The 23,675-nt window shown below is 39.8% G+C and overlaps 1 protein-coding gene across 16 annotated transcripts in view; it reads right to left on the reverse strand.

The window, feature by feature from the left end:
- The window catches only part of DLG2 (discs large MAGUK scaffold protein 2), a 2,140,731-nt gene that overhangs the window by 337,279 nt on the left and 1,779,777 nt on the right, over positions 1–23,675 (reverse strand). The window contains exon 1 of one of the 16 annotated variants that reach the window (XM_066369912.1): positions 10,969–10,987. The exons of the other annotated variants lie outside the window; for them this stretch is intronic. The gene's annotated coding sequence lies outside the window, so the exon portion shown is untranslated. Of the gene's footprint in view, positions 1–10,968; positions 10,988–23,675 lie in introns of those variants that run through there. 16 annotated transcript variants of the gene reach the window in all.

Below are 23,675 nucleotides of genomic sequence, written 5' to 3' on the forward strand. Positions count from 1 at the left end.
TACTGGACATCTTGCAGGCAGTTGGAAAATATCTATCTGGAGTTTAGAAAAATAGTTAATAGTAATAATAATTTTAGTTGTGGTGTTTCTAAGGTGAGTGCCTTGATCTGACTAGACCCAGATGTAGAAGAGTCTTGTACAAAATGGGGATAATAAGAGTACCCACTTCACAGAGTTGCTATAAGATTAGATTAGTTAATACATGTAGAACACTTACAATAGGACCTGGTATAGAGGACAAATAATTATTAACTGTTATTGAGCCCTTCCCTGACATACTCTATGATGATATGGGCTAGTATAAAATGATCTCAATAAAGCCCTGGCCAGATAGCTTGGTTAGTGAAAGTGTCATTCAGATACATAGAGGTTGCTGGTTCGATTCCTGATCAGGGCAAATACAGGAACAGACTGATGTTTCTGTCTCTTCTCTCTCTTTCTCCTTTTCTTTCTCCAAAATCAATAAATTACTTTTTAAAAAAATATCTCAATAAAGACTCAGCAGACCAGGAGAAGCACTAGGGTTATGAGCATTGCAAGAGGAAGCCTAGTGCTCCGGAAAGTACTGTCCCAGGATTCAGGAGCCTGGAGTTTCAGTCCCATCTTGCTGTTAGTTTATTTCACTCTGGGAAGTCCTTTTACCTCTCTGGGCTTTAGTTTCTTCATCTAGGAAGAGATCCTCATGCTAAAATTCTGATGTCCCTTCCTGTGCTTAATAAGCAAATATATTCTATGTGCAATCTGTATTTTGTTGAGAAAACAAGCAGTTCATTCAGCAGTAAACTTTTCAAAAAACCCCTAGCACATCTCAGAGTGAATGAACTATAAATTGTATTTGAAGTGGAAATTTCTAATTCAGTTCCCTTCTCTTCTCCTCCTGGAGGCTGTTACTCTCAATGGAGGGTAATAACATTTCTGACAGTAGCTGCAGAGAGCTCAAGACCTGAAACCTAGAACAGACGCAGAATGAAGAACTGATTTGGGTATTGACATGTTTCAGTGGTTAAAATCAACATCCCTTTTAAATATGGCTTGCTGATTCAAAAATGAGTATATATTTTTAAAAACATCCTTTAAAAATGTTTTTGTTTACCCAGGTATTTATAGAGAGCTGATCATTTTAGAGTCTTTAATTGAAAATGATAAGATATAATTTGGCCATCCAAACCCACTCACTACAGGCCAAAAGACAGTAAATAACTTTTAGGATTCATGTATTTTTAGTAATCGGGTAACTATCTTTATAAGGACATGTAAATAGCCTGACCCTGCGGTGACACAGTTGATAGAGTGTCAACCTGGGACAATGAGGACCCAGGTTTGAAACCTCAAGGTAGCCGGATTGAGCGTAGGATCATAGACATGACTCCGTGGTCACTGGCTTGAGCCCAAAGGTCTCTGGCTTGAATCTAAAGGTGGCTGGCTTGAAGCCCAAGGTCACTGGCTTGAGCCCAAGGTTGTGGCTTGAACAAGAGGTCACTGGCTCAGCTGGAGCCTCCCATCAAAGCACATGTGAGAAGCAATCAATGAACATTAGGGTACCACAACTACAAGTTGATACTTCTTATCTCTCTCCCTTTTCCCCCACTTAAAAATATGTAAATAAAAAATAGTTAAAATCATCCTTATATATGTTATACAAATATAAGATGGTACTAGTAAGTCTAGCTCTGATTTTTCTTTTAACTCTAGATTTGTAAATCTGTTGGCTTACTTGACCTCTCCAGTTGGGTGTCTAAGATTTTTCAAACTCCTCATACTGAAAAGCAAACATGTTTCTGGAGAATTTTTCTACTTTCGGCAAATAGTAATGCCATCAATCACTCAAACCAGAACCAATATGCCAACCTTAATTTTCTTTCCCTCCCATTTCGCCATGTAACCCATCAGCATGTCTGTGTACTCCAGCTCCAAACCATATATCAATTCCAACCACCTTTCTCCAACTCCACACCTGTTCCCCCCAGCCAAGCCACCATTCCTCCCAGTGACACTGCAATAGCTTCTTTATTGGGCTGTCTGCGCTCACTCTGGCTCCCACATACTCCTCTATCCATTTGTGACCCAACAGCCAGAATAACCTATTCAATATATATATCAGATCCTGTCTCTGTCTTGCTAAATTTTTTCCCTGGCTGATTAGCTCACTTGGTTAGAGTATCATCCTAAAACACCAATGTTGTGTGTTCCATCCCCGGCCCGGACACCTGTGGGAAACAACCAATGAATGTACAACTAAGTGGAACAACAAATAAAAAACTTTCTCACATTGAAAGTCCCACCTCTAAAGAAAAATCCAAACACCTCACCTTAACCTCAGCTCATCCCTCTGATTCTATCTTATTGCACTGTCTGCCTCCTTCCCTGTTCCATAACAACAAGGGCCTTCATTCACCTTCACCTGAACCCAACTTCCTCCAGCCCTTAGGCACATAGAGCCGCTGTTTTTCTGACAGTAACACTCTTCCCTAGGTCTTCTCACATTCTGTCCCTTATTTTCACAAGTCTCAGGTTAAAGGCCACTTCCTCAGTGAGCTCTTTGCTGACTATGCCATGTAAAGTAGCTTTCCAGCCTATCAATAACATCCTGTTTAAATTTCTTATAGAACTTAGGCCTCCCTCATATTTTGCTTGTTTATTATCTCACCTACCACAAGAAATGCTTTCTGTGAGTAGGAATTTTGTCTCTTTTACCTTCCAACCTCTGATGCCTGGAATACTATGTAGATACTTAATATTTCTTGAGTTAATAAATACTTATAACTGTTAGATCACATAGTTTCATTGAAACCATTAAAACATATTTGGCAATCATTTACTGCATTAAGAACAAGGTACTGATCGGAGGCCTTTTCAGAAGGAATTTGTCTTGTAGGGAGAGAATGGTTGACTAAACTGGACTCCATGGGTCAGAATCTTTGAAGGAAGGTTCAAGAATCTTTACTTTTAAGGAGTTCTCTAATGACAGATGACCAGTCAGCTGTGGCACCCCTTGCGGTGAAGTAGCTCTTTGTTCTCTCATGCACTCTTGCTGGCCCTCCGTTCATGCTGTGTTTGATTTTGGTCTCAAGTTGTGCTGTGACTTTGCTGGTTTACAAACTCTCTGTCCCTGTGGGGCTCTATTGTCAATTAGGACTCGGCAGAATGGCTTGGGAAACTCCTTTAAGATGTAATTTGAAAAGGAATACTAGAACATGAAGACAGTGACCCACAGAACCCATGACGGATCCAGTTTTTTCATTCTAGGGTGCTTTTCACAATGTTGTGCTTTGTGCATGGGTCTCTGTTGATATGAATGTCTCCTTGGGTGTCATGGTGGAGATACCCTTGAAGCCCTTATCCCATGCTCAGTGCCCTTGTAAACACTGTAGCTAAGGATTCACTCATCTCTGTATTACCCATGACCCCAAACTGCTCAGGCAAAGGGTCCAACTCTGAGAGGTGCAGCTAAGATCCTGCCCTAGATATCTGCTTCTTATCTCCCCCTGTAAGTCCTCTGTTTTACCAAGAGATGTGTGTCTGTTTTGAGGCTGACAGATCCTTTAGGGTAAGCTCAGATTTAAAGAGGTGGCCTTTCCTTGATAGATGGTGGTAATGAAAGCAACCTTCTGAGTTTGCTCAGCATATTATCCCTTTTGACATCAGTAGACTGACTGCAAATGCTCAGTTATTATTATTTTTTAAAAACATAGTTTTCTGCTTGACCTATGGTGGTACAGTGGATAAAATGTCGACCTGGAACGTTGAGGTCACAGGTTTGAAACCCTGGGCTTGCCTCATCAAGGTACAAACAAGAAGTAATTGCTGTAAGTTGATGCTTCCTGCTCCTCTCCCCCATCTTCTCTTTCTCTCTCCTCTCTCTAAAATCAATAATAAAATCATTAAAAAAACCCAACTTAGTTTTCTGTGGTTTCTAAAACTAAACTATCACTAAATTTAATCAACTGTTAAAAATACCATTAATAGGGAATTGATTAAATGAATTATTAAATATCTATACAATGGTCCTGGCTGGGTGACTCAGTGGATAAAGTGTTGACCTAGTTCTAGTGTGCCAGAGGTCAAGAGTTCGATCCTCCCTGTCAGGGCAGGATGAGAAGCAGTCAATGAGTACACAAGTAAAAATGGAACAACTAAGTGAAACAATGAGTTGGTGCTTCTCTCTCTCTCTCTCTCTCTCTCTTCCCTTCCCCCCTCCATTCCTCTTTCTCTCTCTCAAATCAATGGGGGGGGATTCATACAATGGAATACTATGCAGCCCTTTAAAGCAATGGTATGCATATCAAATATTCTAATACTAAAAAATATCCAAGATATATTGCTAAACTAAAGAAAAGTTGTAAAACTGTATGTATAGCTAATCCTGCTTATTTATTTTCTAGCCCTTAGTAGTATCTGAATAATTTTTAAGTGAACATGTATTGCCATGACAGTTTTAAAAGTTATATAAAAAGGTTTAACTATTGAGTTTAATATTTGTGTTACCTTGCCAATAAGAAACAAAAAGGGCTGCCAAAGGAAACTAAAAATACAATAATGTTTATAGGAAAACTGAGTAAATTTGAATAATCAAATTATCAAACACCACATAGATTCATTCAATAGATATTTATTGAATCTTCTTTGTGTCAGTCTCTGTACTAGAGACTAAGAGAAATGACTCTGCCCTCAGTGAGTTACAGTCTAAAATAAGTTTGCAGTGAATGTGGAATTGTGTTGACATTCTTTTGTTCTTAAAAGATCAGATGTTGGGATCTGCATTGGCATTAACTTTGCAAGCCGGGGTATGTTAAGCGTACTGCAAACGTTAATGCAGTTGCACGCAGTGAAAAACTGGCCTACAGAAATGCAGTAGCACCTACAGTAAAAACTCTTGGATTAACATTGTTTTTCATATAAATATGCTAATTCCAAGTGAACCTTAATGAGATTGTAATATAGGTGAAAAAGATTTCTGGCTCTATTATTTCCCTTCCTGCACAGTTGACCTTGCTCATAAGCATCAAAATCAATTTTAAACATTTGTTTTATTTATTTATTTATTTATTTATTTATTTATTTATTTATTTATTTACTTTTAAAGAGACAGAGAGAGAGAGTCAGAGAGAGGTATAGATAGGGACAGACTGACAGGAACGGAGAGAGATGAGAAGCATCAATCATCATTTTTTTGTTGCAACACCTTAGTTGTTCATTGATTGCCTTCTCATATGTGCCTTGACCACGGGCCTACAGCAGACCAAGTAAACCCTTGCTCGAGCCAGTGACCTATTTGTCCAAGCTGGTGAGCTTTGCTCAAACCAGATGAGCTGCGCTCAAGCTGGTGACCTCGGGGTCTCGACCCTGGGTCCTCGGCATCCCATTCCGACAATCTATCCACTGCACCACTGCCTGGTCAGGCTAAAATAAATTTTAAAGAAAGGAAAAAAAATGTCTCTAGAGACATACCTGTCAAATGGCCCGTTCTAAAGCATCTGAAAGGCTTAAGTAAAAATAAGGTGCTAAATAAGGTACTAATAAGGTCAGAATCCATTCATGTAAAACTCAAATGCTGCATACCTCATGCAGGACTTGCCTGATGTTTATTTCACCATAGCTCCTCAGGATAATGACGTTCTTCTGTGTTTGGGCTTACATGTATCTTGGCGTCTGACTAGTGTACATAATTACATTTTAGCATTGCTCTTACTTATTACTTACCTAAAAATAAGATCATTATCTCATTGCCCCAAAGCTCCCAGGAACTAGATTTTTTGAGTTCAAGAAAACTGTGTCAAGAAATCAAATTCTCTCTTTCCATTATTTCATCTGTCAAATCAAGGGGAGAAGATCTGAGTGGACATGAAGGCTGAAAATCAAGCTGTCTTTACCAGTATTGCTGAGCAATAGTATTCATTAGTCTATTTTCCTTTCAAATTTCTTTTGCTTTTGTTCTTTCTTATTAAATTTACTGCCCTCGCTCTAAGTTTTAATGTAGACTTAATTGCAACTGATCCACCTCCAACCAACTATTTATTTTTAAAAATGTCAAGCAACAGAGAAATTGGAAGAAAAGTAAAATGAAAATCCATAACATTTTTTTTTTATCAAGATTCAATAGTTGCTAATATTTTGGCACATTTATCCTCCCTCATACTCTCTCTCTTTCTCAGCCCACCTGTATCTATCTATCTATCTATCTATCTATCTATCTATCTATCTATCTATCTATCTATCTCTATCTGTCATTCATCCATCTCAGAAAAGAAACACACAAAAACACATACATTATTTTTTCTGAACCATTTGAAATGTGTGGCAGAACATCATGCCATTTCCAATTTAATATACCAGCAAGGTATCTTGTCAGTGAAAAGATATTTCTGATATAACCACATTGCCATTATTATACTAAAAAAAGCTAACATTAATTTTATACCATCAGTAGACCCATTCAAACTTCTTTAATTGTCCTCAAAATGTCTTTCATAGATTTCTTTCATCAATTCAACATTGAATCAAGGTTTACTCATATTTGGTTGTTATTATGTCTTTAGTCATTATTAATTTAATGTACAATATTATTAATTTAAGGTATTAATATACTTCCTTCATAAAAAAATAAAAAGTAAAATAAAATACTACCTCCTTTTTTCCTTAATCATATTGACATTTGCCTTCTTTCTTTTTTTGAGTTCAGGCCAGATGTTTATAGACTGGTTCCACATTCTGACTTTGTCTAATTGTTTTTTCCAGATCACCATTAGATCAGACATTTTTTAGCAAAATTTAGGTAACAATATTGTGTACTTTTACTGTGTCACATTAGAATGATCAAAATGTGAGGTTTTCTCACAATTGATGATACTGTCACTTGATCAAGGACCACCAGATTGTTACAATTCTAAAGTCAGCTTTGTAAATAACAATAAGTGGGGTGATTTTTTGGAGACCATGTGAATGAATATCCTTTTCCCAAAACACTTAAATTTAATTTTTTTGCATTCTACTGACTATGCCTGCCTATAACACTTATTTCGTTGAATGTTGAAAAAATATTAATTTTCTAATTCATTATTTCTTCTCAAATGATTACCTGGTATTCTTCTATACAAAAGACCTTTCCTCTATTCTCATATTTCTTTCTTATCCCACTGTCCTCAGTATTATTATGAACTCATGTTTTTGTGTTTTATAAAGACATTACAGACATGGCTAGGTAGCTCAGTCGGTTAGAGCTTCATCTTGATGCGCCAGGGTTGTGGGTTTGATCTCTGATCCCAGTGCATACAAGATTCAGTCAATGAATTCATGTACCAGAAGGTTGATGTTTCTCTCTCTCTCTCTCTTTAAAATCAATAATTTAAAAATTAAAAAAGGATTTTACAGTTTGTTACTGTGCAGTAGAATTCTCTTTCATCTCTAAATTCTCCCTTTCTGGCCCTTAACCCTCTTCTTTCTATTTCCACCACTTTGGCAGTCATCTTGTATATCATGGCCAATCTACTTTTTTCTAATTACTGCTTTTCTCAGTTATACATGATTCAGATTCCGATATTCTTCAATACTCCTCACTGCTTGTAGGTTATATGCAAATTCCTTATCCTCACCTTTAAGGCCTTCCATAATCTGGATTTTACTACATCTCTCTCTAGTGTCTTTAGACTACAGACTACTGCAATGTGAAGAAGTATTAGAGTTGGTCCTCTCATCTCATAGGTAAGAAGACTGGGATGCAGGGAATAGAGTCACTGACAGGGTCACACAGTGTTCTTGTCGCAGAGTCGAAATGGAAGTGCCTGTACCCAGTTCTCTGTATGACACATTTCCTCTCCTGAGCTTACCCTCTGCTGCAGCCAGACACTTCATGCACATCCCTATGCCACTATTACTCCTTATGGGCCTCTTGCTCCACTCTGTCCTGCATCCTGTTTCCTAGGATTCCTTGAAGTCTTGATCTTCCTTCATGTCCAGGTCAAATTCTACTTTCCCAGACTGATAACAGTCTGTGCTCCTCACTGGGCCACCAGCTCACAACCTGGCAGCACCATATACATTTTCATCCCCCCTTAGGGCTTTATTATTATTATTTCAGGTACAGAAATAATTTGAGCTTATTTTAAGAAATTAAAACAAAACTGAAGAACAGCAATTCAATTGAATATCTCCTTTTTTTTCTACTCTAACTTTCAGGTAATCACTGATAATAAGTTGAATCTATGCTGTCTATATACTTTTTCTCACACACATATACATAATGTCCTCAACTATATTCCTGACATCTAGAATAGCACCTGATACATGAAAGTGAGTGTATATATAGAGGCAAAGTACCTGTATTTCCCTCCAAATATAGTTATTGTGTTAAAAAAAATACATAGCATGATACATTGTTGTGTAATTCACTTTCTTTTTCCACTTAAATTACCCTTTTATGAATAAATGTCACCAACTAGACTGTAAACCTCATAAGGGAAAGACCAATCAGTGTGTTAGTCTCCCTATATTTTCCTAGGATTCCCTTCCTCGCAGATTATTATTGAGGGTGACTGTAATTATGTATGTCTGATGCATCTCTTTGTCTACTCTGAAGAGGTTTTAGCATTCACAAAAACTCCCATTCCTCTATAAAAGCATTATAGTGCTGGCTAGATAGCCCAGTTGGTTAGAGTGTCTTCCCAATATGCAAAGGTTGTGGGTTTGATTTCCAGTCAGGGCAAATACAGGGACATATTAATGTTCCTGTGTCTCTTCTTCCCTCCCTCTCTCTCTCAAATCAATTTAAAAGAAAACTTTAAAAAAACATTATTAGCCTGACCTGTGGTGGCATAAAGCATTGACCTGAAATGATGAGGTCGCCAGTTCAAAACCCTGGGCTTGTTCGGTCAGGGCACATACAAGAAGCAACTAAGAGTTGATGCTTCCTGCTCTTCCTCACTCTGCCTTTCTCTCTTTCTCCTCTCTCTAAAATCAATAAAACCTTAAAAAAAAAAAGCATTATCAACCAATGCACCAAATATTTGGTGGCCAGTTCCACTGGCTAATAATGAAAAGAATATAAACTAGAAAAAGGAGTGATGAAAGAGAAACTAATAGAGGAGATACACAGGAAATAGGAGGCCTTTTGCTCTCCTTAAAGGGTAGACCTTCGATTCTGGACCAACCATCTTGAATATGGTCTATTTTGGGAAGTGCTAGCTGCACCTTACGACATATACCCCTCACTCTAAGAGTCAATAATCTCATAAATGTTTTCTTTCTGGCCAATAAGAAAACCAGAAGAAGCAACAAAATCAGGTTCCAAACTCTTCTAGAAGAAAAGCTCCATAAAATCAATAGAGTGTGGCAGAACAGTCACCCCTACAATTACATGTCCGTCATGGCTTCCTCTCTCCTCTCAAACATATATCAGGACGTCATAAAAGCAGCCAAGACTGTGCGCCGTCTTTTACCATCAGTCCCAAGGGAAGACTGTAAGCATCAGAAAATTTTCCATTTACATAGTCAGGAATGTATTTTGAGTCATTTAAATCTTTTCTAATGACAACCAATTCCCTCCTTCCAGCCCTCCTAATTGAGCGCAGAGAATACCACTTCATTCAGAACAAACTCCCCAGCCAAGCCTGAGTTTCCATAGTTAGTTGCCTGAGATCGGGATGTAGACAGAGCTTGAAAAGCCACACTCCCTGAGTTAAACAACAAAAGTACCATGAAATCAGGTTCCACCGCCTTGGTTCACTTCCTTGCACAAAATAAAAGCTCAGCAAATAATGGGAAGGAGGGGAAAGGAGAATGAGGAGGAAAAAAAAAAAAACAACAAGAAAAGAGAGGAAATAAAGAAGAAAGGAATCCAGTAAAATGGGCTTTTCTCAGCCTGTCTGAGAGCAGTAATTGAAGTGCAGGTGGAAGGAGGTTATTAATAAAGACAGTGCTAGCAACCAAATATTGAGCAAAAGCGTTTGTTATCACTAGTCTTCCTAAGAACTTAGCTGAGTTCAATTTTTAAAAAGAGAAAACAGAGGCACAGAGAGGTTAAAAGCTTCAAAACATCTGAGATGGGAAAAGAGTTCCATCTGTGTGATACACAGACTGTGTCCTTTTCCCCCACACTTACGTTGCCCCTTTCTGTAGAACTGGCTGCCCTCAACCTCAGGTCTGCAGGTTAATACTGCCAGCCACCTATGCCAGGGTGTTGCTGAATCCACGTCCCACCCCCAAATAACAAATTTGCTTCACCCCATATCACAAAAGTTGCCTTTTAACAGCAGCTCTAGCTCCTGTTTGTGCTTGTCATCACTGTGGGTCACTTTGCTTTTTCGTTAACAGTTCCCTGCAGGCATGTTGTCCAGTTCTGGTCCCTAGGTGCTGCTCTACTCCGTCAGAGTGGGGGCCGTCCCTCTCAGCTCCCTGCCACTTTGGACATTTCACAGAGTTTAACGATTCCTCCTCACCTCCTCCCACCCATCATCTTAATATCAAAGCCTGTGGCCAAGTTCAGCGCCTCCCCACCCAGCTCCCTCCTTGAACTGTACTTCACTCCACACTGGGGGTTCCATGAAAGACGGCTGCAGGCTCTGCCACATCTTGTGAGGAGACCGAGCAGCATTAAACCCATAGCACAGGGACAGGAGAAAGAGCAGCAGCTCTGGAGGCGTCTGAAACCCGGATCTGGACCTCACAAATTACATTCACTGCCCTGATGGTTGCCAGCATCAGAATAAAATATACGTGACTAGCCCCTGCTGTTCTTGGCACAGGGAAATATGTGGAACCCAGACACAAAATTCCATATTCTTTAAAATCCTTTTCTCAATGTTCTACCCTTACGATTTAGCATTGCATACAGCCTCCTCTTGCAATGTTCTCTTTTGCCAAACACTTAGCTACCTGGAAAAGTTGCCACAAACACTGCCCTGCAGAGGTGGGTTCCTTGATCACCGGACGCAGTTTCCCTCTCCCCGCCCCCCTCCGCCAGCCTCTGGCTCTCACCTCTGTGCTCCTCTCCTGATCTCTCTGCAACTGCATCTGTGACTACATTCCCTTACCTTTCCTCTGCGGCTGTCTCTTCCCTCCTCCTCCAGCTGATCTCTCTCGCCTTTCTCCTACCCCCTCCCTCTGACTGATCTGCGATCTGCCTCGACTCTCTGCTCTATCCTTTTTTTTCCTCCTCTGGTTGATTTCTCCTGCTCTGTTGGGAAAACAGCCTACCACTTACTCTGTTTACCACCTAGCACAGAATTCCTGGAATTGGGTTGCCCATTTGACATCTAAATTGACTTGCCATCAGAGCCCTATAATTATGCTATAAAAAATAAAAAGTGCTCTCATTTCATTAATATAACTAAAACATTGGGTTAGCTGTCAAATACTGGCAAACCTGGGGAGCTTACATTCAAACTGAAATAACAAAATTATCTCTGCTTGCATTGTGAAACGCCATCTCAGACGGTCTTGTTTACATTTATTGCTCTGTGGCTCTACATCAAGGACAAGCCTTAAGTTAGGGTTTTTCCATGTTGTGTTTCTGGAGAAACTCCCTGGGCCTTGGAGCTGCTGTACAACATTTTTCTCAAGATCCTCTTGTTTCTGTCTAATGTGGAGCCTTTCTGCATATCAAGGATCTGACTGAATGTTCAAATTCCTTCTTAACTTTGTCATTACCAGCTGAATGTTCTATCTCCAAGTTGGCCTCCCCGTCTGTCCCTTGTTCCTTAATTAGCACTAGTCAGTCAACAATAGCTTAACTTTGGGCTTCTGGGTATGTGCACAGCTCAAGGTTTACATCACCTCCATGGTAACCTCCACTTGTTAGGCAACCTTTGCCAACAACTTTCTCTTCAACGCATAAAAACATCACTGTGTTGATACAATTTTAATATGTACCACAGATACAAATGCAGGGTAAAAGAAGCACTTAGAGCCTGACCTGTGGTGGCGCAGTGGGATAAAGCCTCGACCTGAAACACTAAGGTCGCTGGTTTGAAACTCTGAGCTTGCCTGGTCAAGGCATATATAAGAGTTGATGTTTTCTTTTCCTCCCCCTTCTCTCTCTCTCTCCTCTCTAAAAATTGAATAAATAAAGTCTTAAAAAATAAAATAAAATAAAAACCTGGGGGAATAAAAGCACTTAGGGGCAAAGTCACACTGGAGATATGTGAAATGACTAAAACCATGAATATCATATTAGATAATAGGCATTATGCATGCATACTACCAATATGCAGAAAGTGCATCAGTTGTAAATATTGCTTCTCTTCTAAGTTAGGTACAGTGAGAGTCAGGTAAACTGAGAAAAAGGAGTGGCTTTTTCATTAAATAGGAGACAAAATAAATGTGCATAAAAAGCATATGTCATTAAGACAAAGTTCATAGAATTATACAATGTGTTTTTTAGGATAACATAAATAAAAGTATATGTTATATGTATGAAAAGTCTTTTTTCTTTTTTTTTTCTGCCTTGTAAGTATCTGACCATGTAGTTTCCTTTCTGAATCATTAATCCACTTGAAGATTAATAAATGCTTGTACTCAAAGCAAAGAACTTGTCTTTGGCTTTCTGCTATCTAAAAATTTCTGGCAAAGGTTGATCTTTATCAATTGTTATTTGCAATAAAAACAATTAACTTTAATATTTCCTTAAAGTAAATTGTTCTGCAATTATTTATTAAGGGTGTTTTTTATAGATTCACATACATATATACATATGTATCCCATGTACCAAACTATAAATAGCTTAGAATAATTCAGTTATTTAGATTAGTGCTTTTATATCCCAATAGGTGGCCAAATTCAGGGACAAGTATATTTTAAAGACTGCTGAGTACATAGAGCTCTAACTTCTGTTACCAGTTAGCTTTGGAATTTTGTGCTTTAATTCCTCATTACACAAACAAATGTTGTGCAAGGGAGTCCATGTGGTCCCATTCAAAGTTATGATTCTGTGATTCAATAATGTGGTTAAAAAATACATGTATACCGTGAGATGTTTAATTTTGCAAACATCTAAGTACCTCTTGTGCCTCCTTCCATTGCAAAAGTCATTCATTTATTTACTCTTCTAAACATTCATTCTAGAAACATTTAATTGGGATGTACTCTGTTTCAGGTTTTATGTCATACTCAAGGGTGCTAAGATTATTTAGACACAGCCTCTGTTCTTGAGGAGCTCTGGGTCGATAAGAGTATCTTCTACTTTACAGAATTTCATCTCAAAGGCCTAACTGTAGAAAGTCAAAGCTTTTTTGCAAAGAATTCAAAATGTATACATAAAAATAAGTGCTGATGATAATTAATATTTCATTTTGGAGAAACCAACCTTCCTTCTTTCTTTCTTTCTTTCTTTCCTTCCTCCCTCTCTCCCTCCCTCCCTTCCTTTCCTTCCTTCCTTTCCTTCCTTCCTTCCTTCCTTCCTTCCTTCCTTCCTTCCTTCCTTCCTTCCTTCCTTCCTTCCTTCCTTCCTCCCTTCCTTTCTCCCTCCCTCCCTCCCTCCCTCCCTCCCTCCCTCCCCCTTCCTTCCTTCCTTCCTTCCTTCCTTCCTTCCTTCCTTCCTTCCTTCCTTCCTTCCTTCCTTCCTTCCTTTCTCTCTCCCTCTCTCTCTCTCTCTCTCTCTCTCTCTCTCACTTTCTTTCGCCACCTCTTTTTCTACCAATGGAGACAGTGTGTTAGAAGGGAAAGAGTATCAGTTTTGTCGAGCAGATTCAGGTTTACAATTTGGGCACAGCCTCTTATCTGCTGTGTGATTCCGAGAAAGTTGCCTGCTCTGAGACTCCATTTTCACATCTATGATGATGTGATGAAAGGAATATCAACATCAAGAATTGCAGATTAGGCCCTGGCCGGTTGGCTCAGTGGTAGAGCATCGGCCTGGCGTGCAGAAGTCCCTGGTTCGATTCCCGGCCAGGGCACACAGGAGAAGCGCCCATCTGCTTCTCCACCCCCCCCCTCTCCTTCCTCTCTGTCTCTCTCTTCCCCTCCCGCAGCCAAGGCTCCATTGGAGCAAGGATGACCTGGGCGCTGGGGATGGCTCCTTGGCCTCTGCCCCAGGCACTAGAGTGGCTCTGGATGCCCTGGAGGGGAAGAGCATCGCCCCCTGGTGGGCAGAGCGTTGCCCCTGGTGGGCATGCTGGGTGGATCCCGGTCGGGCGCATGCGGGAGTCTGTCTGACTGTCTCTCCCCGTTTCCAGCTTCAGAAAAAAAAAAAAAAATTGCAGATTAAAGTGACAACTAAATATGATGCATATAAAAACTCAATCAGTGATGCCTATTGCTTTTAATATTAAAAGTTGAATTATTCTTGCTTTCTTTAAAACCTTTTACAAATGAGTAAGCCAACAGAGGTAGCTTTTTTTGGCCTGAACTCTTTGAAGATTCCTTATATACTATATTCTCTGGCTATAACCTAAGCGTCCCAGGACCAAGACATCTGTGAGATTTCTGTGAGTACTTGATAGATAGGAATCTATTAGTTTGAACTACGCAAAATTGTCAGTATGAGACTTGACCTATAAAAGTGGCAATTGCGTATGGTTTAACTTAATACTACTACTGATACAACTAAAAGCAAATTTCAATTTTATACTTTTAAATGTAAATGGCATGTAACTTTTTTTTGAAAGAGGGAAGAGAGAAAGGGGGCAAGGAGCATGAAGCATCAACTAGTAGTTGCTTCTCCTATGTGTCTTGACCGGGCAAGTCTTGCGTTTCAAAACTGCAACCTCAGCACTCCAGGTGGCTCCCTTATTCACTGCGCCAACAAGGTCAGGAATGGCATGTACAATTAAAGGATTGTTTTGGGGGGGGTTATTTCCTGGTTTAAAAATGTTTAATGAGTAAAATCTATTTTATTGGCTTTTAGATTAGGAAGATATTGTAAAAACAAATCTGTTTGTTCTTTTTTCCAGAGTAGTTTTTAAAGGTTCAAATTTGAGTTTGATATTGTAAAAATTTCAGCTTTAGGGAATGAGGCAAAGGATATTAAAATCCATATTATTGTTGGCTATTAAAGAAAAGAGCAAATCTTTGACTATTTTAAGAGAATGGCAGTAAGATTACCAACTAATGAGCTGAAACTTGTTCTGACTGTGATACATTATTGAGCAAAAATTGAGAAGAAATTAGTATAAAGACAGAAAGACTCTTTTTGTTGTTATAGATGTGGGAAAGACAGAGGATCGGGACTGTGTAGGTGAAGTGTGAGTATATGTGGGAGAGAGTGTTTAAAATGTTCAAAGGAAACTAAAATGAAGCAGAAAAATGTATGCTGGGCTTAGGTTTTATTTTTTTTTTTGGGGGGGGGCATAGGTTTTCAAAACCAGCTATCCAGAGAAGGACTTCTAGTGTAGTCATCAGAACCTTTTACTAGTTGCTTTTACTGTGCTGCCTCCTGGGCTGGGAACCCTCTCTCTTGTTGATTAGCCGCATGTCACATTGTCACCTTTGTCCTGGAAAACCCAATTCAAATCCCACTTCTTCTAGGAAGTTCTTCCTAGTAAGTAAAGGACATTTACTTCCTGTGTCCTTAAAACTAAACAAAGTACTTCTACTCCCAGATGCTTTGTAAGTGGTTTGTGTCTGTGTTTAGCAGTAATGTGTGGGATAAGAATTAAGTGTGTCCATCTGACATGGCCTCAGGACCATTTTGTCTGCATTTATTGAATGCCTACAATGTGCTTGGGGCTGTGCCATGTACTGGAATCAATAAAAAGAAGACTCGGGTTTGCAATGAGGGAGATCATGGCCTCATGGAATGTAAAAATGTACTCATGCTAGAAAAGACTACTGTTTCTGAAAGTCTTTCCTCATAGGGGCTATGGGAAATCCTATAATTCTGCCGTTTGAGATTCACTGCTTCGGCGTTAAGCTTGTTATATATTAAAAATCTTGATATAGTTGGGTTAATACATTGCCTTTTTTTATGACATTCAACCTCAATGTGAACTGCTGCATCTCATTTATCAAGAAATAGGGACAAATATATATCCTACATAGGTGGGATATAAAACTAAGACTCATAGACATAGATAAAAGTGAAATGGTTCCCTGGGGGAAGAGGTGGGGACGAGGGGAGTAAAGAGGGAAGATATATGGTGATGGAAAATGAGTTGACTTTAGTGATGGGCACACAACACAATCAACAGTTAAAATGGTATAGAGATGTTCACCTGAAACCTATGTACTTATTGATCAACGTCACCCCATTACATTTAATTTCAAAATAAAAATTAAAAAAAAAAAGAAAAAGAAAAAAAAATAGGTTTTCATCCTGACCTGTGGTGGTGCAGTGGATAAGTCGTCAGCCTGGAATGCTGAGGTCACTGGTTCAAAATTCTGGGCTTGACCAGTTGAGGCACATACAAGAAGAAACTATTGCAAGTTGATACTTCCTGCTCCTCCACCCCCACCCCACTTCTCTATCCTACTCTCTCCTCTCTCTAAAATCAATCAATAAAATCTTAAAAAAAAAGAAATAGGTTTTCTCCCTGGCTGGCTTGCTCAGTTGGTTAAAGCGTGGCCCGGATATGCCATGGTTGTAGGTTTGATCCCTAGTCAGGGCATATACAAGAATCAACCAATAAATGCATAAGTAAGTGGAACAACAAATCAATGTTTCTTTCTCTCTCTCTCTCTCTCTCTCTCTAAAAATCAACCAATGCAAAAAAAATTAAAATAAATAGGTTTCCATTGAAGAAAGAAAAAGAGCACAAGGACAATAGAATTCCAGGTACATACAGAGCAAGGAAGGAGAGTTCACAGAGCTAAAGTGTGGGAATGTATCGAGGTCAGTATTCATCTGCGGGAGCAACATCACTGGGTGGAGGGGATGGGGCAAGTGCCATAAGAAAGGCCAACACCTATTGATTCCGTAGTTTGAGGCTGGCTGGCAGGCTATGAACATCCTGTCTCCCAGCAGCACTGCTAAAAAAGGCAGGGCTACCCACTCTCCTGATGTGTCAGGTACCATCCTGGGATTCTAATCACCCTGATATATTTAAGCCCCATAACAATCCTTTGAGGTAGAAGTTGGCTCTATTTTGTAGATGAAAGGACTCAGTTCAGGAAGGTTAAGCACCTGTCCAAAGGTCTCACAGCTAGTTGGCAGTAAAGCAGAGTTCAAACCTCTGGTTCCAAAGCCACCATTTCTTCTTCTTTTTATTTCTTGGGAAATAAAGGAATTAGTCAATCTTAAAGACTAAATGCTATTCCAAGGGAAATAATTTTGAATAAATGTTCACTTGAGGACCAGTTTATGACACACCAGATGAGGACAACTTGAACATGATAACAAATTTTGTTTTTAATGTTTTCAAGAGTAGAAAGAAATACTCTCAATCTTTTGAGATTTAATAAAAAGTTCAGTCCTTTGCAGGAATACATTCTCCCAAGCCCCCTAAGTACTGTGGTTGGTCAGCTGGCCCCTGCTTAAGTAACTACAATGGAGTGAAATGAGACCCTATCACCCTACCCACTGGACTTAGCACAGTGAAGACACACAGCAAATGCTCAATAACATAAAAAAGATGAGGCTGAGTGACTTGTTCAACAACATCATTTAGGCATTATAAACAGAATTTGAAACCAGAGCTGTCAGATTCACTAACTCTTGCTTTTAGTTGGTACCTCAGTTGGTTCTAATACATTTTCTGGGTCAATCCCAAACAAATTCGTCAAAGACCTTACAACATAGACAAAACAAATGATTTAATAACACAACAACTAAAACAGCATTTATTAAATCCTTACACGTGCCAAATGTTTCAATAAACATACATGCATTACAGTGATTCTTTCCCATAACAGCTCTGTAAAGAGACAAAATCATCATGTTAATGATGAGAAAACTGAGGCCCAGAGAACTAAAATGCCCAAGTTCACTATTATACAACCAGAGTCAGGATCCAGACCCAGGTTTTCCCTGTGTATATGCTTTTATCTTTACATTGTAGAGGTAGCTACAACAATGTATAAGCCAGCCAGAACAAAATAATTAGAATGTATTTAAAAGAATTAGAATAATTTCCTTTTTTTACCAGCTTAAAATAAGACTTCTTATAACACAATAAACACCTAAGTCATACATCCTTTTGGATCAAATGGCAACTACATATATATAGAAGACAGGTATTGTACATTGGAAGTACCAAAAACACCGCTTTGATACAATTACTTGGGAATTGTGAAAAATAAAGAAGTATCAACCAGCATCTGGAAATCCAGGGCTAAATAAACAGGGAGTCATTCACCCACTTTCCTGCTCCCGATTTTGAGGGTTTCAAGTTTATTCAGGAGTTTAGCATAGGCCATCCCATATCTACTGTCTCTTTTTAAATAACTTGATAATGATAGCTTTAAATAACCTGAAAGCCATCCCAAGGAAAGGAGACCCCGGCTGGTAGCGCCCGCTCTCCAGCTGGCCTGCAAGACGGCCCACCTCACCATGGCTCACCCAGCAGGTGGAGGAAGAGGTTGGAGGTCAACTCACTGAGCGCAATTGGAGGAATCTACGGAGGGTTTGCACCGCCCCCTCACCTCACTGGTGCCTGCACAAGGCCAGGTCCACCTTGCGTGGGCCTCCCAAAGGCCTCCAGAGAGGACCTCTGTCGGCTTAGACTGTGGCAGTCAAGGGGCTTCTTCTCTAGTCACTGAATTCTAGAGTCACTGTTTTACAAACATATATTGGTTTCCCTATTTTACATGCAAATAGGCCAAGTCAGATTCCTGAAATTATTGGTTGTTTATTTTTAGTGTGTATGCCAAGTCATACCCCGTCTTTCTGACTCCAGAGCTAACACGTTTAGCATCAATATATCTAACGCCATGTCCCTCGACCTTACCCTTTTCAGGACACCCCAGCCCCCCTATAATGTGTCACACACTCATCCGAATGTGTTACTTCTTGATTCCTTTATAAACGTGCAGCGACTAGAACGAAACATATAGTATAATCCTAAGGAGCGTCTACCAGTGTGGGGTCCAGAAGCATATCTTTTTCCCAGGTACCTTTCTGAAAATAGGTTCTAGGTAGATACTTTGGCAGGATCATCAGATGGCTACCTGTAGTCACCTAAAACGAAAAGTTCTTCTTAGGAGCTGCTGCCATGCAGCTCCATTCTAAACTAGTACAATTAATTTTGGAAATTGTATTTTCCCAGACTGTCTGCTTTTGCAAGAAACTTTGTATGGCTGGAAAATGTAAGCAGTAAATAATTACAGAGTTTGTGCCATTGATTTGTCTTCGTATGGCTACTTACTGCTTTGTTTTGTTTTGTTTATATTTATATTAAGTGAGAGAAGGGAAGGCAGAGAGACAGACTCCGGCATGCGCCTGACTAGAATCCACCGGGCAAGACCCCTGCAGGGGCAATGCTTTGCCCATCTGTGGCATTGCTCCATTGCTCAACAACCCAGCTTTTTCTTAACACCTGAGGCGGAGGCCACAGAGCCATCCTCAGTGCTCAGGGGCCAAGTCGCTCCAATTGAGCCATGGCTGTGGGAGGTGAAATGAGAGAGAGAGAAGCGAGAGGGGGAGGGTTGGAAAAGCAGATGGTCCCTTCTCCTGTGTGCCCTCACCATGAATCAAACCCGGGACATACACACACTGGGCTGACACTCTACCACTGAGCAAACTGGCCAGGGCAGCTATATACTGTTTTAACACCTCTGAACTTCATGACTTTTATTGGAAAATGGGACAAGAATATATTCCCTGCTAGTTTTATGGGAGGTTTAAATAACATAATATTCAAGATGTAAGATGGTGTTATCATCACAGATATTCTTTTAATACCATATTAGAAAGGTAATTATAACTACTAAACCCACAATCACAAAAACTACAGCCTATAGGTCCTAAAACTACCCCAAACATAAGATTATCTATTCAGATTTTAATCAGATTTTTTGGTTTTGTTTTGACAATTCTATTTTCCCTTTAAAAGATGTTAAAAAGTTTGCTTTCATTGCCCTCTAGTGGTAGTTATACAGAACCTATAACTACCTTTTTTTTTTAACATTGTTATTTTGGGGGTATTTGACAGTCTTATAAACATTCTTCAAATACTGTTAGGCTATTCACATTCCTGTCAGTTTGAAATCCTTCAAAAGTCAAACTATAAGGACAGCTTCTACCATCATGTCCTCCATGTTATAGATATACAATGTCATGCATTACTGGCTATATATTATTTTATTAGATCTTCACAAAGAATCTACTGGCTTAAAATTATAATATAACTTTATTTATTCACTCATTAAATATTTATAGAATATCCACTATGAGTCAGGCTAACAAGAAAGACAGTGTCCTGGATTATAACCTTGTGAGAAAAAATGGGTTATTAAATATAGATATCATTATAAATGAGCATGGTAACTGCTGTGATAGAGAAATGATTGAGTATATGAGTACTTATAGAAACCCAGGACTGAAAGCATTTCTGTGTATTTTGGGAGGACGAAGCAGGATTTATGAGAACAGGCATTTAGAGAGTAACAAGTAATCTAAGTTCTGAAAAATGACTAGAAGAGTTGTTCTGGAGAAGAAGGTGGGTGGGGGAAAGTGTTTAAAGGAGAGGAATCATGTTAAATATGGTGAGATAATGGAGAAAGGGAGAGTTTTAAAGATGAGGTTAAAACTTTTTTAAAAAGCTATTTGGGGGAATTTCGACTTCAGCCTGATGGTTAAATTATATAACCCGTGGACTCTGAAAATGCATGGCTTAACTTTTTTTTTTTTTTAGCAAAAGAGACAGAGAGAAGGACAGACAGACAGGAAAGAAGAGAGATGAGAAGCATCAATTCTCTGTTGTGGCACCTTAGTTGTTTGTTGATTGCTTTCTCATGTGCCTTGACTGGGGGGCTCCAGCTGAGCCAGTGATGCCTTGCTCAAGCCAGTGACCTTTGGGCTCAAGCCAGTGACCATGGGGTCATGTCTATGATCCCATGCTTAAGTCAGGACTCCATGCTCAAGCTGGTGAGCCCACACTCAAGCCAAATGAGGCCGCTCTTAAGCCCATGACCTTGGAGTTTTGAACCTCTGCGTCCCAGGCCTATGCTCTATCTGCTGCGCTACCGCCTGGTCAGGCAGCTTCTTCATTTTTTTTTAAAGAGAGAGAGTGAGGAAGGGGGAGAAAGAGAAAGGGAGAGAGAGGGAGAGAGAGAGAGAGAAACATCAACTTGCTGTTCCACTTAGTTGTTCCATTTAGTTGTGTGCTCATTGATTGCTTCCAATATGGTCCCTGACTGGGGATTGAACCAGCAACCTCAGTGCGCCAGAATGATGCTCTGTCTACTGAGTCAACTGGCCAGGGTGCATGGCTTCAATATTTATTTTTTACATTCTTATTTAGAGGGACATTTTTTAGTTTTTAATTATAAAGTAACTTCAAAAACACTTTCCAGGCTTCATTTTATCACCCAGGGTTCTATCAAACACATACAGGGGTGGGTACAAGGAGATTGATAATAATAATAAACAATACAATAATTAGTAAGTAAATAATAATACAAGAATAAACAGTGTTTTACGTTATTACAACTATAAACCTACTTTTTCTCACCGCTGTACATTCCTAGCATGTTGGATCTGGAAGGGACTTTGAGAAAATAAGTTTCTCTTCTTTTACTTTACAGAGAAGGGAGGGGGGATCAGTAATTTCCTCAGGTTGTATCGAGTGGCTGTGCCTGGGCAACTTTCCTACTAGAGTCTAGAACTTGAATTTCCCAGCCTGGGCTTCAGAGGCCTGACTGGTCTCCTGTATCTCATGTCTGGTTCCCTTGGGACTGTTCGGGATTCCTGAGCATGCTAACTTTTCTCCTCTGCACTGGAGGCCATGCTCTTCATTTTTAGTCTGATGAAAAGGTGGTTTATCTTAGACTGGAGGGGAGCATCTGGGATAATCTTCCCATTCCTAAGGAGGGTAGAAACCTGTCCCAGATCACTGGTCAGGTTTTGCCTCTTCTGTGGAACTCTCTCGCTACGAGGGACTTGTACAAGCATCTTGAGGACATTCACAGGGCTTGGTTATCACTACATCTTTATAGCAAAATAACACGGGCACTGAAAACGCCTATAAAGTTTGATGTTGACAGAAATTGGGTGGATAAATGAACAGAGGGTGATATCTTACTTCCTAACAGAAGGTTTAAATAGATGTTAGAAAGGGAATGAAAGATATATTATGTTAATAGCATGTATTAGGATTTTTCTTAAAGAAGAAACCAAGTTTAAAAAAGACAAAGAGGAGCCATCAGAACTGAAAGGAGAACCTTTTACAAGTAAGCAAAAATTATAGTTGTATTCCGTTTTTTTGGGGTTTTTTTTTGTATTTTTCTGAAGCCAGAAATGGGGAGGCAGTCAGACAGACTCCCGCATGTGCCCAACCGGGATCCACCCGGCATGCCCACCAGGGGGCGATGCTCTGCCCATCTGGGGCATCGCTCTGCCGCAATCAGAGCCATTCTAGCGCCTGAGGCAGAGGCCACAGAGCCATCCTCAGCGCCCGGGCCAACTTTGCTCCAATGGAGCCTCGGCTGCGGGAGGGGAAGAGAGAGACAGAGAGGAAGGAGAGGGGGAGGGGTGGAGAAGCAGATGGGTGCTTCTCCTGTGTGCCCTGGCTGGGAATCGAACCTGGGACTCCCGCACGCCAGGCCGATGCTCTACCACTGAGCCAACCGGCCAGGGCCTGTATTCTGTTTTTAAAAAATAAAAAATGTCAGAGAATTTGAAGGTAGTAAAAGATTAGAGAAGAGAGGTCATGAGGGAGGGAAACAGGAAACATCAGGCAGCATGGGACAAGTGCCCAGAGGACTTTAAAACCAGAGAGAGATATCCGATGCTGAACTGAAAATGATTTCAATGTTTGATGCAGACCACTGCCATCTTTTTGAGCCTTAAGAACTGTCTGCTACACACAGAGGAGTGCTAATGAACACAGTTACAGTTATGTCATATACAGAAAGAGGGTGCTTTCTTGGATGTTTGTGATTGCAAGGACACCTGATTCATGTCCATGTAGGCTCAATATGGAGGCAGATCAAGAAATGAAAGAAAATGCATCTTTCACCCCCTTAATTCTATCATAAACGTGTCAGTAAAATAGGAAAAATATCAATACATGAACAAGTGGCAATAGTTTAGTGCAGTTTATGTTGCTCACAAAATATGAGAGATATTGGCAATAAATGTGTTTGTAGTTTGGATCACAGCACCAATTCTAACATGGTCCATCAGGAAAGTTTCCCTACAGGGTACATTTTGAACATCAAGAAATAACAAGCAATTAAATTATATGGAAGATTAACTATTGGTACTTCACTGACCCCTCTCTTTCCCCCAAGCAGGAGAATCATTGCATGAGTCTATGTTCAGAAAGAAGCAACGTTTCTCATTTCGAGCTTTCTCAAGACATCTTGGCTCTTATGTGCTTTGTTACTTGTAAAAATAAGATTCTCACAATCGAGAGAGAGAGAGAGGGAGAGAGAGAGCAACAAAGACACAAAATCTACTTTCAGATTTGAATTCACTTTTTATTCCCTGAATTATATTTTGAAGTCTAGCATTATGATAACAACCAGTTTTAATACTGTCGTCAAATACAATCAACTGCACAAAAACTCAGCCACAGACCGAACACCACCGGTACACACAGTTCTGTGCAAAATCCTTTGCTGCCTTCTTGTGGAGTCTAAGGAAATAAGCT

The sequence above is a fragment of the Saccopteryx leptura genome, chromosome 1 (genome assembly GCF_036850995.1).
Source record: "Saccopteryx leptura isolate mSacLep1 chromosome 1, mSacLep1_pri_phased_curated, whole genome shotgun sequence".
In the NCBI taxonomy this organism is placed as follows: Eukaryota; Metazoa; Chordata; class Mammalia; order Chiroptera; family Emballonuridae; genus Saccopteryx; species Saccopteryx leptura.